The following is an 18,418-nucleotide window of genomic DNA, read 5'->3' on the forward strand; positions in this document are numbered from 1 at the left end:
CGAAAACATATTTTTTGATGAGTCTGGATGATGATAATAGTAGAATAAAGTTCTGGTTTGATTTTGAGTTCTCCTTTTACTTCTTTATTTATTTTCCCATAAATTAACAGGATTAAGCAATCACTCAGTAAACCAAGGAAACCAGTCATTTTTAAGTTAATTATCAAATAACAACAGCAGAAAAAGAAAAGATGTATAAATGCAGAGCAACCGTTTTATCATATATGTTTATATTCTGTCTCTATTCATCTATAAGCCAGTATATTCCAACACATGTCATAGGAAAGACAAATGAGTCTGGCTTTGTGATTGACTCACAGATAGCATCATAGACAAGTGGAATTCAATGAGAAACTACAGCAGATGGATGTTTCACATTGACTTTCATCGCACATGCAGCCTCATATATGAGTGAGAAGACTGTGCCTTGGGGTTTGGCCTTGTCTTTCTGCAGGAGAAATAGCAGGAAAAGGGGAACTCAGTGGTTTCTAGCAGATAGTGTTAATTTTCCACTAAATCATTGTTTACAAAACAAGAGGAATAAATAAGGGAAGGATACCACTTTTATTATTCTCAAAGCTATCTTTCTAAAAATGACTAGCAATGTTTCAGTAGAGTAAAAAGTCATTTTCAGTGGAAGGATTTATATATACAGTTTTTTCCTATAGGTGAATATTATCAGCCCTTCAATCCTGGGCACTAGTGTTGTACGAAGGACAAACTCCTGGATTATTTTATCATTTAAATCTTGCGTAAAACCAGATGAATGTTGACAACAGAGAGATTTCTGTTCACCTGCCAAAAGTCACTGGTTACTGTTTTTAGTAGCAACACTATTTGCAGTTTGAAATTACATGATTCCTGACATATTTCACGTTATTTTGGATTTTGGGCATAAAATGTTTTTCACATTTATTTTACATTACACTATTTTAAATTAATGTAATTCCAATGAATATACACACTCATGTTAAAAGACACATTTGGAGACACTGCTGTCAAATATTTTATCCTCATAACTTGACCTAATTTAATATTTCAAGCTGATATGGTTATATCCTTATCTAATTGTTGACCCTCTTTAATATCTCAGAGAAATTAATAAAATATTTATATGAGATAGCAACAAGACACTGACCTTAAAATTGCTCTTGTATATCAAGTTTTATTAGAATTCTTAATTGTCTTCTGTCTTAAATCTTTAATGCAATTAGATAGATTAATGACTTTTAAATTTTATTAGTTGAATAGTCATGCATTATTCTCATTAAACAGGATGTTACTATAGTTATTTTATCATAGCTATTCTGCTTTTATCGTGACTTTTGCAGTACTTTAGTCTTAAGAGCTATTGGTACATAGAAACATGGCACTGTAGACTTATTTAGCACACAAAATAATTATAATTATTTGAAAACTGCTAAAAGCATGTGTTTGCATAAGCAGAAACATTTGATAATATTTTCATTTTTACTGAAAAAATGTTCTATATGTCTTACTGAAAACTTCAGGGCTTTGTACTTTTGTCAAAAACAATACCACATCAGTTTGTGGAAAGGATGGATAGATAGAAGACATAATAAGATAAGCTGCTAAGTAATCCTAACAGAAGAAACACTGTATAATATCTGTTTTAAATGTTATTTTTGCAACACTTTTTAGAATATAAGTCTGCCTTTGCTGTTTTCTATCCAATAATTAGAAAATTCTAGACTTAAGTAGCAGCAAATAGAAAATATGTTTACCATATAACTGATGGACTATTTAAATTAGATTTCACCTTAAAGGAATCTTTTGTAGATGGAATGACTTAGAAGTCTCTTCCTGTAACTAAGTACTTTTTAAATATAAGGCAATACTAAATTAGTACTTTGCAAAGTATCTTCGCTAAGAATGATAGTAGTAGTATGAATTTGTATAATGAGCTCTTTAGAATAGATGACTACTATCCTCATTCATTTCATCTGAGAAATTCAAGCCGTTATTACCGATATTAAATCTAATCATATTATGTCCTAAAACATTATTTGAATTCATTGATGTGAAAGCAAATGATTATAAAATGTTCTCTTAAGTACATTACAGAGGAAACAAACACCCTAACCGTTATTTCTGACAGACGACAGAGTATTAAAATGCTACTAGATGATAGCCCAGCTTGGGCTTACAGAATTAATGAAAAACAAATGTTCTAGGTGATGTGTAAGCGTGACATTCTCTCTGTGGGATGACCTTCATTCTTCCTCAGTTAGCTAATGAGAGTTTCTTTGTTATCTTTCTTGCCGAAGGACCTCAGGGCCTTGTATCATTATTGAGTGAACACAGTGTCACCTCGGCTGGCAGAAATGTTTTGTCTCTTGTCAGGAAGAGAAGTTTCCTTATGTCATCTGGAGAGCACCACAGAGGGACTGGCAATTGAGACCAGACATTTCAATCAGTAAACTCAACACAGTGGAGATGTTTAACCTGCCAGAGTTGTTCAGATCAGAATATTTAAACTCTGTTGTGTCTCTCTTGGAACTTAGGGTGTTTGTTATGGATGAAGAAAAAATCAGATTAACCTATAGTCAAGATATTTATTATCTGGTAGTCAATGTTATTTGGTTAGGAGGACATTACTTTTTTTTTTTTACATTGTGCACAGATACAATATATGGATACTTTTCATCACAAAATTACATTGACACATCTTCTCTAACCCAAATTACCAAATTGATTCCACTAATAGTCACAAAAAGAGGGAGGAGAAAAGAGATAAGAGGTACACCTGACACCCTACCAAATGAGATGCCAATATAATATTTTCTTCTGAACATTCAGCTTGTTTTAACAATAACAACAAAGCATTGGATAATACTAATGTATTGGCATTTAAAATAAAAAAAAAAAATTAAGAGACAAGGTCTCTCACTCTTTTGCCTAGGCTGCTGTGCAGTGATGCAATCCTGGCTCGCTGCAGCTTCATACAATCACTAGAGCCTCAGGCGATCCTCCCACCTCAGCCTACTGAGTAACTGGGAGAATGGGTGATTATCACTGCACCAGGCTTTTTAAAATTTACTTTTAAAAAGAAAATATGGATACCAGAAGATGCTTTGTAAAATGACAGGTGTAACTTCCATCAGCATGTCTTTTGGTAGGCAGGTTTTCGGGGAGATTAAATATCAGCTTGGACTGCTTTGAAATGCATTAGAATGTGAATGTAACTCTCCATGGGTTAAATCATTTAACTATTGAACTTTCTCTAGCCTTCTGAATACAATCCAGGGGCTTGTCAATGTAAAGTAACAACAAAGAGAGAGTAAAAAAAAAAAAAATTAAAAAGGTATTTTGATGATTCATGGTATGGATGGTTAACTCATAAAGTTGCACAAGTTTGCAAGTGGGAGATGGTTCCTTGTTTGTTTATTTATTTATTTAGGACTAAATTTGTTTATTTATTTATTTAGGACTAAATTTGAAGGAGGTTTCAGCCAGAGTTCTGCGATACAGCTGACAAAAGCTTGGCTTCAGGTTGCTAGAGTAGCCGATCTGGCTATGACAACATTTACCCTATATACCTGAGCCACAGAAAAACTTTCTGAGCCTTGGTTACCTCCTTCTTGAAAATGGAAATAGAAAACATGCTGCTGGGCTGGATGTGGTTCCTCAGACCTATAATCCCAGCACTTTGTGAGGCCAAAACAGGAGGATCACTTGAGGCCAGAGGTTTGAGACCAGCCTCTTTCACATTAGAAAGGCTCCGTCTCTACAAAAAATTTAAAAAATAATTTGAATTTTTAAAAAACCAGGTGTAGTGATAATCACCTGTTCTCCCGGCTACTCAGTAGGCTGAGGTGGGAGGATCGCTTGAGGCTCTAGTGATTGTATGAAGCTGCAGCGAGCCAGGATTGCATCATTGCTCGGCAACCTAGGCAAAAGAGTGAGAGACCTTGTCTCTTAAAAAAAAAAAATGTGCTTCATTTACCTTTAAACTAATAGTTGGTTAAATGTGCTTCATTTTCTTTTAAAAGGTTGGTTAAATTGGTTGGTTAAGGGAGAAACTGCTTTGAAAACTTAATTTGTGGTCTGCTATCATTTATGGATATAATCAGTGTCTACAAATGGTGTCACATACCTGGATGATTCCATGAAATGGAGTAAGTTGACAATTTTGGAAAAACCATGGAGAATTTGTAACTTATATATAATAGTGTCCTAAGTGGCTAATTAATCAGGTGTATTAACCATGTTTCTAGCTCCTGTAAACTTGTTGCTTTAACATTCGCTCTGCGTGCCTCTGCCAGCCTTGCCTTGCTATGGACAACCCTACACAATGGCTGGATTGTGCCTCCTACCTCCCTTGTGCTCCTCACCCCAGGAGGCCCCTCCTTCCAGGCATGCATTTTAAAAATACAAACCAACCAATCCAGGAACCACATTCCCAACCACCTCCTTTACTGGCTCTGCAAACAGGCCAGTATCCTCCTCACTGCTGGGCCAGGTGTCTCACAAGCAGAGACAGCTCCTGTGCCCCAGAGTTTGCTGAAATTATTCCAACTATGGCCAATCCGAATCCTGCTTACCCCAGCTCTTCCATTCTTTTCAACAGAAACCACAATTAAGCTTCTTTCCCACAGTTTCTGTCTTTCCCTCTGCCTCATTATCAGTGCTGGTACTTCCCTGTGTGACTCTCCATGTCCCCTCCTCCTGGGAATGGTGAGTCATAGGCTATCTTTCCAATTACAGTTGTCTCCTTATCTGTTTGCCTCATTATACCTCAAATTTTCTATTACTACCCTATATTTTAAGTCACCCGGTTATTTTTATACCATGATGTGATTAAAATTAATTTAATGTGTTAAAATGCACTTAAAAACTACTTATTTCCATAACCTGACTTTCTCGGGTAGTCTAATAAGAAAACTCAAAGGGATATTCTGACAAACATAATTCAAAGTATTTTTTTATTTAGGCTGCCTTGCCTTAGTTTACCACATGTACATTATTTGAGCCACTCATTAAATGTATTTACAAGTATAAGTAGTAGGAAGTTTGGAGTTCTAATTATGGAGGGGGCATCAGGCTGATGGGAGCAGGGGAAAGTAAAAAACAAATAAACAAAGACAAGTAAAGCATAAGCCTGCCTTTCTTCATAGTCCAAGACATATAGCCCTCCTGTGCAAATAACTCACAATCTTCTTCCTGCGCCCAACTATAACTAGACCCTTGGCTAACAAAAAATTGCAAGTTAACTCACTACAACCTTGACATTATCAGTACTACAAAAAACCCTCTTCAAGGCTTGGCACTGTTGCTCACGCCTATAATCCCAGCACTGTGGGAGGCCAAACCCAGTGGATTACCTGAGGTCAGGAGTTCAAGACCAGCCTGACCAACATGATGAAACCCTGCCTCTACTAAAAATACAAAATTTAGGTGGGTGTGGTGGTGCATGCCTCTAATCCTAGCTAAGTGGGAGGCCGAGGCAGGAGAATAGGTTGAACCTGGGAGGTGGAGGTTGTGGTGAGCTGAAATGGCACCACTGCACTCCATCCTGGGTGACAGAGCCAGATTCCATCTCCAAAATAAATAAATAAATAAATAAATCCCTCTTCAACACAATATAAACACTACTCTATAAATTCTATGAAATCCCCAGCAAGCCTTTGTCTCCATACAGTCAACTCCTCTCTTACTGCCTGTTGCTCTCTTACAACACATTTGAATACTTCAACAAATCTGCCTTTCTTTACCTACAACTGTCTTAGTAAATTCTTCTTACCCTGGCCCCACCAGCCCCACATAGCAACCACTTGCTCATGACAGGAAGTTACTATTTTACTCTTTTGGCTTAATCCACATTCATTCAACAAATTATCATGCTAGGTACTGTTCTAGACATTGAGGCTATAACAGTGAGGAAACCGACAAGCTTTGCTGCCCTCATGGAACTTACATTCTAGTGTGAAGACAATGAAATGATATGTAGTATATTTTATGTAAGATGGAGAAAAGTGCTAACAGGAATACAGCAGTGAAAGGTGATACAATATGTTGACACTGGTCCAGCCTGGCTAACGTAGTGAAACCCTGTCTCTACTAAAAATACAAAAATTACCCAGGCATGGTGGCGCATACCTATAGTCCCAGCTACTAGGGAGGCGGAGGCAGGAGAATTGCTTGAACCTGGGAGGCGGAGGTTGTGGTGAGCTAAGATCGTGCCACTGCTCTCCAGCCTGGGCAACAGAGCAAAAAAAAAAAAAAAAAAAATGTTGCCACTGGTGTGATCATGTAGGACATGGGAAGGAGTTAGAGTGACTAGGCACTTGAAGAATGTGACTTTTGAGCAAGAATCTGAAAGATATCAAAACCTATAAGTGAGACTATCTGGAGGAAAAGGATTCCAGCCAGAAAAATATCAAGTGCAAAGACTTTGATTGAGGACCAAAGTGAAGGAACAGAATTGAAGCTGCTGTCACTGGGGCCTGATGAACTAGTCAGAAAGTCGGAGGACATAAAGTCAGAGAAGAAACAGGAAGGAAAAAAAGGACCAGTGAGGCTCTGAAAGATGGAAAGCATGTGGAGCAATCAATGGGTATTATAATGGCATCATTCTGGCTGTTCTGTTGAGCATACAGTATAGACGCTCAAGGGCAAAAGCAGGAAAGCCAGTTAGGAAGCTAAACCAATCTAGGCAAGAGAGACTGTGGTTGCCTGGGTAGGAGAGTCACAGTAGGAGTGATAATTAGTGGTCAAATTATTTAGAAGGAAAAATCAAATAGACCTTTTTGAATGTGATATTTTATTATTTTTTATATTGACAATTAAAATTGCATATATTTATCATGTGAAAAATGATGTCTTGAAATATATATACACTGTGGAATGACTAAATTGAGCTAATTAGCATACACATTACTTCATTAGTTTTTATGATGAGAACACTTAAAATCTATATTCAGCATTTTTCAAAAATACAATATATTTTATTTATTTGTTTGTTTATTTATTTATTTATTTTTGAGATGGAGTCTTGCTCTGTCACCAGGCTGAAGTGCAGTGGCACAATCTCAGCTCACTGCAACCTCCACCTCCCGAGTTCAAGCAATTCTCCTGCCTTAGCCTCCCAAGTAGCTGGGACTACAGGTGCATGCCAGCACACCCAGGTAATTTTCGTATTTTTAGTAGAGATGGAGTTTCACCATGTTGGCCAGGATGGTCTTGATCTCTTGACCTTGTGATCCGCCTGCCCGGGACTCCCAAAGTGCTGGGACTACAGCCGTGAGCCACCATGCCCGGCCACAATATGTTGTTTTTCAGTGTAGTCACTATATTGTACAATGGATCTATTGAACTTCTTCCTCCTATCCAATTGAAATTTTGTATCTTTTAACCAACACCTCTCCACACACACACACACACACACACACACACACACACACACACACACAACCAGCCCAGTCTCTGGTAACCACTGTTCTATTTCTAAGAGTTTAACTTTTTTAGATTTCACATGTGAGTGAGATCATGCAGTATTTGTCGTTCTGTGTCTGGCTTATTTCACTTAACGTAATGCCATCTGGGTTCATCCATGTTGTTGGAATGACAGAATTTCCTTCTGTTTTAAGGCTAAATAGTATTCCATTGTGTGTATATACTACATTGTCTTTATCCATTCATGCATTGATGGGCAGGTTGATTCCATATTCTGTCTAGAGGTGAAGCGGCCATTTATGGTAATAAGGCTGTATGGGAAAGTCCCAAAGTTTTTGGGAATTTAAAAGCATATTATGTCTTTAAATAAAGAAGAAAAAGAGGCAAATAGTGAAGAGGAGTTCCTCCTATCAAAACTTTATCCTTTTATTCAGGAAGGGACCTCTCCTCCCAGCAACTGTAGTATAAGCCTCATTTTCTATGAATTGTGCCAAATAGCTTGCCCTAACTTTTGAGAAATAAAAAATGGAGTACTTGTCTTTCTAGTCTTGGTGGTGGATGACGGCAGGTGAGAAGAAAACTGGTAATAGATTTTGAGGGTGACAATTCTAACATCTACCACAATGTACAAATCTAATGGAACAACCTAACTATATATTGTCCACTACATATTATTCTATATGTTACCCTGACATAAAATGGAGCAGAAATTTTGTCACTAACAAATACCCTGCAGAAACCTGATAACTGCTGTTCAACATGCATCACGGTTTCAGACATTTCTCTATGTAATGAGAATGTGAGTATTTCTGTGTATGTGATCTCTCTAGAATATTGTTATATGCCTAATGGAACAATTTGCCTTTGATCAAATTTGAGTTAAGTGTTGAGTAATCTGAAATCCACTGGTATATTGCCATCATCTTGCTTTCAAGTGTGCTCACTTTAAATAGCTTGAAATTGTTCTCCATATGTGTGCTGTATTATACGAATATGCATCTCAAAGAAAATGATAGTACAATAAAATAATATTATGAGTCCAATAAAATTAATTGCCTACTTATAATGGAATCTATTTAATTTTTTTCATTTAACTATTTTTGAAACAAATAAAAATGTTCAGCCATAGGTTAAGCATATAAAGCTTTCTATTTTTGTCCTTGTCTGTCTCATCTCATTAGGTTATCACTAAGCCATAAGATGATACAGTACATTACTGGTAGTGTAATCTATTGCAGTAGGCAGTATGTTAGGATATTGGAAAACTGAAGAATCTGTTCATTCTCTCATGCTGGCCACCTGCTATCATGCTAAGGTTAATAACCTGAGACTGAAAAAGAAAAGGAAATGCAGATTTTAAAAGTAAAAATGTAACAATTTGTACCACCTTCTGAATAAAAATTCGACTAAAGGAAACCATTTAAATTAATGCAGTGTTCTAAGTGAATGTCTGAAGCTATTGTCAATAAGCACACATTCAAATGTTCAGGTGGATTTTTGTTTGTTTCATGTTGTTCTTACAATTAGCTGTCGATGGGGCCCATGGTCTGATTTCCATGTGTACCTTAAATATTGAGAAACAAGTCTTTCAGTTCAAAGAAGAAGTATAGAAAGTGCTAGTGTTTTCAACAGACATAAGAAGACCAAAATACAAAATAATACATTGAACAATATGTAAAATCTAAATAGAAAATATATCCAGACCATCTTGTATGTAAGTGACATAATAATAGTAAGTTAAGAATCAATTCATTTCTAGAAGAGTGCCTTGGGTCTAGAGTCATTCTGCATCATCTGAAAATCAATTTTTTGAAAGCCTAAACTGAAGCAAGCACTGGAGAGTCAGTTAAAGTTTTTGCCTTTTAGTGCTGTTTCACAAGTTTGTAGATTAGAGTCAGGTCGAAAACCTAGTCAAGAGTATATACAGCAGTTTGGCAATTTCTGTACACTGATTTTGAGTAGGTGGTGTTATGCATGCTTTTTTCTTCAAATCCTTTCAGTGTTAAAAAATGAGAATTGTAAATATTAACAAAAGAGGTACGGCTGCTTAAAATTTATTTTTACAATCACAGACTTTGTAAATATCCTAAACTACCAGACTACTGTTACTATGCTATGACTTTTAAGTCATAAATGATACTTTAGTACATTATAATGTGTATCTTTAGTATTCATTATTTTTACATTATTATTTTTACCTCAAAATAAATCAAGAATACCTGTTATCTACCAGGTATTAGGACACCTGTGTCTGCTATACATTAATTTCAGAGTCCTTTAGGAGACACATTAATACAATAAAGAACAGATGAGTGAGCATATGGTTTGTTAAATCATGTTTATAATAATTAGATACAGATCACATTTAAATAAAGGGTCAGTGGCACATAAATTGGAAACTCTAATTTAACACATTTTAGTAGTAAGAGGTTAGAGACACTACTACCAATGTGAACATCACAGCCACATGCCATGAAACAAACAAATCTAATTATTAAAGTGTAGAAACACAACACTGCATAAGAAGGTAACACATTTTAACAACTTGGTTAGTAATTCTATGAAATCTTTAACAGATGGTCACAATTGCTACAAGTCCATGACAGATACAGAAGTATTTCTCAATCTAGAATACATAGACAGTGTCAAAAATGTGTGAACAATAGCCCAGACAGAGACTGTGGAATTACTTATACAACTTCCTATATCTAACCCTGTTTGGAAGAGTTGTGCTTATTGATTTCCTGATTTAATAAGTCAATGAGAATGCATTTTTTACATTACAAATCTCTTTGTGATGCATCCTTTAGAAACCATTTCTCCAGTAGCATTGGGCCATTGTAAATACACTAAATTGCTCAAGTATATTTCTCTGAACATCATAAATTGTGATTTTAGGTAAGTTTGTCAATATACAATAACATGACTTTCACTGGATATTTTTCATCCCTTCTGACACACAGAATAATTGGAGAAATTCTGTAAGTCATAGTAAGTAAAATATGTAACAGTTATAAAAGCAGGATACGCCAGGCATGTGGCTCACACCTATAATCCCAGCACTTTGGGAGGCTGAGATGAGAGGATTGCTTGAGTCCAGGAGATCAAGACCAGCCTGGGCAACATAATGAGACCCCATCTCTACTAAAAATAAAAAAAAATAGCCAGATGTGGTGGCACGCATCTGTGGTCCCAGCTGTTCAAGAGGCTGAGCCGAGAGGATTCTTTGAGCCCAGAAGGTAGAAGCTGCAGTGAGCCATGATATGATTGTGTACTACACTGCGGCCTGGGCAGCAGAGTGAAACACATCTCAAATAAACAAATAAACAAAACAGAAAACAGGATAAGAGAGGTTAATGCGAAAACCATCTGTGGCATATTTCCTCTCAAATTTATTTCTCCTTAAGGTGTCTGCCACAGCATTGGCACAATTTATGGTAACAGTAATAATTATACTCACCATAACAATCAAATGACTTAAAATACTTAGTATATATTATAAACTTCAATATTAGTTTGTCAAATATTCTTCTCAGAAGTTCAACTTAACATCAGCTATGAGGTTTCTTAAATCTTCCCATTCTACTTTTTATAATAATCAAAAATGCATAGATAATTTTAAGAAAATATTTAAAAATATGAGTTGCATCACATTTGTTTGATAAATAATGTACACTCAATGCTCTTCTTGAAGAATCACAGTTCAAATTACTATATTAAAGTCTTCAAGTGATACTCTAATAAAAAATGTGTGGTCTAAACCAATTGTATTTGCCTATAGACCATTTTTCCCTTTCATATTGTTAACAATCTTAAATTTTAGTGCTTTATAAAGCATACTTGGGAAAAAATACCTTGACCGATAAAATTGTTCACCTATGCCTACACTTAAGATGGGTTAGCCACTTATCATACTTACAGCAGTATCCTAAATAATTGATTCTCAATTCTCAGAAATGCCAAATATAAGTTCCTATGGTCTACCTTAGTTCTAGTTAATCCCAGTATGGAAATGGGACCTGGTTATAAATCTATTTTATCAGCTAAATCTTAAGACTCTAAACGGCCTATAAGTAAAGACAATTTTATATGCTTCTTAAGTATTATACATTAGAGGAAGCTTTCCAATTTGGAAAATTGTGGTCATTTGAAGAGTTGCCAGCAGTCCAAAGAAATAATACAAATAAAATATGATGAGCTTAGAAAAAAGAAGTATAACTGAACAAGAAGTCTAGATTGTGGAGCTCCCACATAAAAAATAAATGAATATAACATCATAGTCTATTCGCCCAGTAGGAAAAAGCCTGAAAAGGGAGAAGGGGTATTTACTGGAGAGTAAGATGATCAAGGTCAATGTGTGGACTTAGGAATATGATGGGGAGAGTTTGCCAGGAAAACTGGAAAACCAGTGCTTGAGACTCTAGCTTCTCTGGTTGCTAACATGGGGGGTAGAATTCTAGAGACAGATGTTGGTCTAAGATTCTTGTGTTATGCCAGGTAAGCTCAATGAGATTCATTGAATAAAATTGTGCCATCAATGCTACAGTTTAGATGTTTGATTGCTGCTGATTTTGAATTCCAGTAGAAATCATAGTAATTTAAAACGAACAGTAAAAGAGACTGGTACAATTTTATTCATGACATATCCTGCTGAACTTTATCAAAGATGGACAAATAAGTACAACTGATCACCTTTTCCTGTATTCTTTGAGCTCAAGGAAATCCGTGTTATAGTATTCAAAAGTAGAAGTTCTTTGGAAGAAATGCGTGGGTAACTAGGCATTTATTATTTATTTAATAAATTAAACAGGTGGATAATTATGAAAATTAAAGCTGTCATCACGTAAGGTCTAATTTTCCCTTGAAGGACAGGTTATTCTAAAAAAGTAGGTGTGTACGTCTGATTTTCCTTAGAGTGAGGACTTCTGCAAAAACAGTATGTTAACAGCAGACAGCATTTCTCTAGGTAATACCAATTTCTCAATTTATATCACTTCTACCTGTTTATCTCAACTTCTTTTTGTTGCTCTGAATCCCCTCCACAGTAGACCTGGAATCTCCCCATTCTCAAAACTTGAGCCTTTAGGAAAGGGAGACACAGAAGGGCTGAGTCAGAAATTGTGGTTCTGAATAACCCTCACTTCCTATGCACATAGTGGATGTTCAACAAATTATAATTAGATGAATTAATTTTTAAAATTGGGACTGGATTGCTGCCATCAGGACATTTACTTACTTATCAAAAGTGATAGAAATTCTTCTAGACCTGTTTACAAAGAGGAGTCAAAACCATGGATGCTCAGGTTAACCTGGGAGTCCAGATGGTATTTTGTTTTGTTTTGATATTATTTTTTAATGGAACAATTCCAGATTTCTGTAATTAATCTCGGGCAATTTTTTCAAAGAAAATAAAATCTCAATAAATGAAAACAAAACAATTCCAACATCTGTACATGTATTCTAAAACATATTTTAGATTTTGTTTAGCTGGGCAGATATTGCTAGTAAGTACAGAACTTTAATATCAGCTAGATTTTTAGATAGTTTTATTTTTTGAGCTCCTTTTTTAGAGATTTGACTAAATTATAGCCCCTCAGTGCTGAGGTAAAAAAGAATCTTCATTAAAATTAAAAAGTTCTATGATATTTTGTAAATGCTTTTAGTCATTTTAAAATTCATCCTGGTTTTCATATAGATAACACATATCGTTTCTTCTTTTTCATTGCCAGGATAGGTCTGAGTTTACCCTAAGGCTGGGAACCAAGCAGAAGCACCTAATTTGTTCAATTACCTTCAAATTTTTAATACTATAACACTGTGAGTCAAATCGGGCATGTTATAAAGCCTTTTTTTTTTTTTTTGCTGTGATAAAGAATTTCTGTGTGATTTTCTTTGCCTTTTGTAACATGTTCTTTTTCTTCAAACATGTATGACATAAATAGAAAACATTTTGATTTTATTGCTTATGAAACATGAACATAGAACATATGAGTTAAAAATATATGGATCTTCATATACGTAGCTCATTAACTGTAAGAAGAAACACTGTGTCTAGTTCTTAGTAGTTGTATTACTATGCTACACCACCCAATCCCTTTTACATTTTTATTTTGAAAAATATTTTAGTGGTCTGTGTGTTCTCTAATATCTGCTCTTGTAGATAAAGCTCCTCTTTCCTAGACCATGAAGCTAGTTTTAGAAAAAAAAATATAGAAATGTCATGCATTACATGTATAAATATCTTTCAAGGCAAGGTTAATTTTGTAGCAAGAACTTACACCATTGACTGCCAAAGTTATGGGTGCAGAAAACAATGAATCCCAGTTCTGTTTTCTACTGTTACTAAAAATCAGGAAATAGTTTCCTGATGGCATCTGGATCAACTACCAGAATATAGTCACTGCCTACCCTTAATAAATTTTAGCAGACCAATATAATCACAGCATATTTTAGCTTATATTATCCAGAGATTTCCAAAAGGAAGAAAAGTAATTAAGTGCTATGTTTCCAAATTTGATTGATTTGTCTTTTGAATACTTAAGTTGCAGTTGTCTTTTTTGGACAGATGATCATTTTCCAATACAGAAAAAGAAGCAGAACTGCATTCATTACTAGTGTTGATTTTTATTTTAGTTGAAATATGTCAACATTATGTGGGACAAGAGAGCACATATTTATTGAAAAAAATAGTTTAAAAATAAAAGGAAAATAAAAATATGACTAAATGGAAGTAATCAGAGTTAAGACAGGCAGAGGAAAATTATTATAGTAATAAAGTATATACAAATCATATATAAAGCTAACACTGTAAAGAACATATTTTTAAATTCTAATATTTGTCATTCTTAAGCATCTCTAAATCCAGTGCTCCTTAAAATTTAATGTGAATTCAAATTCCCTGGGCATCTTGTTAAGATGCAGATTCTGATTCAGTAGGTCTGGATTGGAGCCTGAGATTCCAACAAACTACTGCAGATGCTGTTGATCTGTGCACAGCACTTTTTGAGAGGCAGGGCTAGGAGCACAACCTGAGAACTCAAAGATTTGGAATGTCAAACTGAGTATCAAATATACAGATAACAGCTAGTTAAATTGAAGAGATTAAAAAATACGAAATTTCAAGATCACAGTGAAAGTACATAGAACGTAGTCGATGAAATACTATCCTGTAAATTTTACACAATATGTTACTGAATGGCAATTCAATTTTTATACAGAATAAGAAATGGAAGACAAATGCTTGCTGACTCCTTGAAAGCTGAGGAATTAATCATTTGCATTTTACTTCAATAGTTCTTCTTCGTCTGACCTCTGAAGATACACTTACAGTGTTTATAACCTCCTCAGAAATATTTGAAGGATTGAGTTGTGACCATATGTGTAGATTTTTGTTGGTTTCTTTGTTTTATTTTTTGAGGCAGAGTCTCCCTTGGTCACCTAGACTTGCAGTGCAACGGCACCGTCTCAGCTCACTGCAACCTCCACCTCCTGGGTTCAAGCAGTTCTCCTGCCTCAGCCTCCTAAATAGCTGGGATTACAGGCACGTACCACCACGTCTGGCTAATTTTTGTATTTCTAGTAAAGTTGGGGTTTTGCCATGTTGGCCAGACTGGTCCTGAACTCCTGGCCTCAAGTGATCCACCTGCCTCTGGCCTCCCAAAGTGCTGGGATTACAGGTGTGAGCCACAGCACCCGGCCTGTGTGGTTATTTAGAGGAGGGCATCATAGATTCCAGATGTCAAATGATTATAGGAAAAAGAGTGGAGAGATTCTGAACTATGATTCCTCACTTATCTACTTCAGAAAGAAAGGTGTCTGTAGTATAAGAATCGTATCTATATGTGTCTGTAACTATACGCATTTACATCTGTATGTGTACATCTAGATGCATGTGGATAGACACACATATAGGCACATAAACACACTGTGTTTATAATTAGCTGGCATTCTTAAAGGAAATTGTTTTTTTAAGTCAAACATTTGTTTTCCTTTTAGTCTTAATTACTACCGAACATCCTTTTGTGTAATTATACATAAAAAATAGGTAATATAACAGTTGTGCTCATACTGAGGAATAAATGATCTATAGCTTTATTTCAATGCATCTGGGACAGGAAATAGCTACGCTTAATATTTATATGCTCTACCACATTGATTTGAAATTATAACCATAGCAACTCCAAGTTAATTTATCATTTTGAAACAATTATTACCCTTCAATTTGCTTTGTGAAAAATTACATGAAGAAAACATGCAAGAACACAATTCACAACTTGCATTAAGTCATAAAAAATGGAAATAAAAAGGAGCAAAGTACATCAATTTTCTTAAAATTAACAAAGTGCAACATTCCCACTTCGATGTATTTGATGTTCCTACAAAATTTTGTATTAGGAAATTATTTTATTTAGTCACCCTAGAAGCTAGAAGAAGCAGCCATCAAATGAACTTAGGCTGTTTGTTTTGGGAAAACAAAATAAAAACATTTAGCAACAGATAGTGAAGTGTAAGATTGTCTTAAAGCATCTTCCCATATGATGGGTTATTGATTATTTTTCATTGGCTAATTGGACTGGACCTCAAAGAAGATGGAATAGGGAGTCACCAGGAAGCAAAGGGAGTAATTATGTTAACTGAAAGTTTTATTTAGCTTGAGGTTAAACAGTCTTCCGAAAAAGAATGTGAAATAGCTCAGAAGCCACCTATTATAAACCAGAATCATAGTCCAGTTGATGATGATATCATTTCCGTGTGAATCAGCCTGTTTGCAACTGACAAAATTTCACATATATCACATTGTCAAAACTTCATAAAATATATATATCTATGTATATACACATACACATATATATAAATATATATATACACACATACAATTTAAATATGTATTAATTTTAAGATTCCTATTGGGGACAGCCTTGTTATTAATACAGTGAAGAGCAGATGCTGTAGCATATGGCATACTAACTCATATTTATGTTAATTTTATGTAAATAGGATTTTAATACAGTTACATTAATCTGTTGTTGCATTGATTTTTCTGATGTATCACTTTACCCTCTCTTTAGATGAGATTAATATAGGTAGTTTAGACCTCTCAAAAAGCCCTTTTTAGGAGAGTAAAGAGCAATGGCTTACTTAAATTTTTAACACATATGTTTAAATAGAATGTCAGCTAATAGAATTAAATAGAATGTCAGTTCCATTGAAAAACTAAGAATGTATCTAATTCTTGTTCTCTTGCTCAAATGTAAGCAGATTTTAAAAATACAAATGAGAAACAATATGATACTGGTGCAGAAAATAAACGTAAGTTTTTTTTTCAACTAAATAGCTATCAATTGAATACACAAAACAGACTGAAAGAAAACTCCCCAAATCATGTACTTAACGTGGGGATGCTATTTTCAAGTGTGTTATGTACGTGTCTATTTTTATAAGTTAAAATATTAAGTGACCACTATTTATATTAAAGAGATTCTGTGCCATTGTATTTTAACATCTGCTTTTAAGTTGTAAACACAAGATGTACCCAGTTATTTTGTAAGCAATACAGTTTTAAGAATAGAAATATAACACCTAATGTTAATAGATGAAACAGAAGAAATTTACCTCTTTAGTTTACTCAGTATTGTACTAACATTATATTAAATGAGATAGAAAATGGACTATTTGATACTACTTTGATATTTATAGTGAATTACTATTAAATATTATATTATTAACATTGAATTTTAATTTATTTCAAGTTACATCATGAACTGTAACATTATTACACTATATCATCTCTTATAATGTAACATTAAAAGACATTTAACATAGAATATAAAAATCACCTAAATCTCATCCTCATAATACTTGTGTTGGTTTATGACCCAGATTTGAAGGATCCTGGGAAAGTAGATTGCTTCTAGCATTTGCCCACTAAAAAATAATAATTTTTAAGGTGATTGACAGACTTTTTTTTTTTTTTTTGTATTTTAGTAGAGATGGAGTTTCACTATGTTGACCAGGATGATCTTGATTTCCTGACCTCATGATCCATCTGCCTTGGCCTCCCAAAGTGCTGGGATTACAGGCATGAGCTACTGCGCCCAGCCCAGACTGTTTTTTTAAAAAGGTCAAGTTTATACTCATGTAGCTATGAAGCAGGAACACATGCTATTTTGCTTTTGTGGTTTGATCAATCAAGACCAAGTCAGATCTTTAAAATTATACAGTTCTAGACTAAGATGAGAAATGAATGTAAATTAATCCAGTATAAAGTCAACTTACAAAAGTAAATATAATCTGTAGTGATCTAAACATTAATGCCTTTTTTTGGGACATTGATGTATATTTGAGTCAAGAACTGACACAGTAATGGAATAGAATGAAACTAAGTTCCTAATTTCCTAAATTTATGGACAAATCTAAATTTCAGCAAGTAATTTTTACTCATTTGGACTCATTTATGATGTCTGAAATCTATTTTGTGAAATAAATTTACCTGTAAATTGATTTAAAATAAATACATATAACTAAAACCTTTATTATTTGATAACATGGAAAATCATGACACAAAATAGTCCTAGATTAATTATGAAGGAAATATCAATTCACTAGTTAGTAAGTAAGCCTATGCTGAAATTTAAATGATGGGTTAGATTTTGTTTATCTTGTTTGGGGCAGAATACATTGTTCAATGAAATATTTGGGACTCAGGACAATTTTAACATAGAAAATATGTACTTTCCCACATGACCTCACACATCATTATAGAGCAATGTTTTTTGCACCTATTCAAGTTACCTTTTCTTTTTAAAATGGGATCTCACTCTGTTGTCCAGGCTGGAGTGCAATAGTGCTATCAGAGTTCACTGCAGCCTCTACCTCCTGAGCCCAAGTGATTCTCCCACATCACTCTCCAAGTAGCTGGGATCACAGGTATATGCCACATAGATAATTTTTTTTTTTCTTTCCGTTTCTTTCTTTTCTTTTTTTTTTTTTTGGTAGAGGCAGG

This window comes from Mandrillus leucophaeus, unplaced genomic scaffold, assembly GCF_000951045.1.
Source record: "Mandrillus leucophaeus isolate KB7577 unplaced genomic scaffold, Mleu.le_1.0 Scaffold115, whole genome shotgun sequence".
NCBI classification, from domain to species: Eukaryota; Metazoa; Chordata; class Mammalia; order Primates; family Cercopithecidae; genus Mandrillus; species Mandrillus leucophaeus.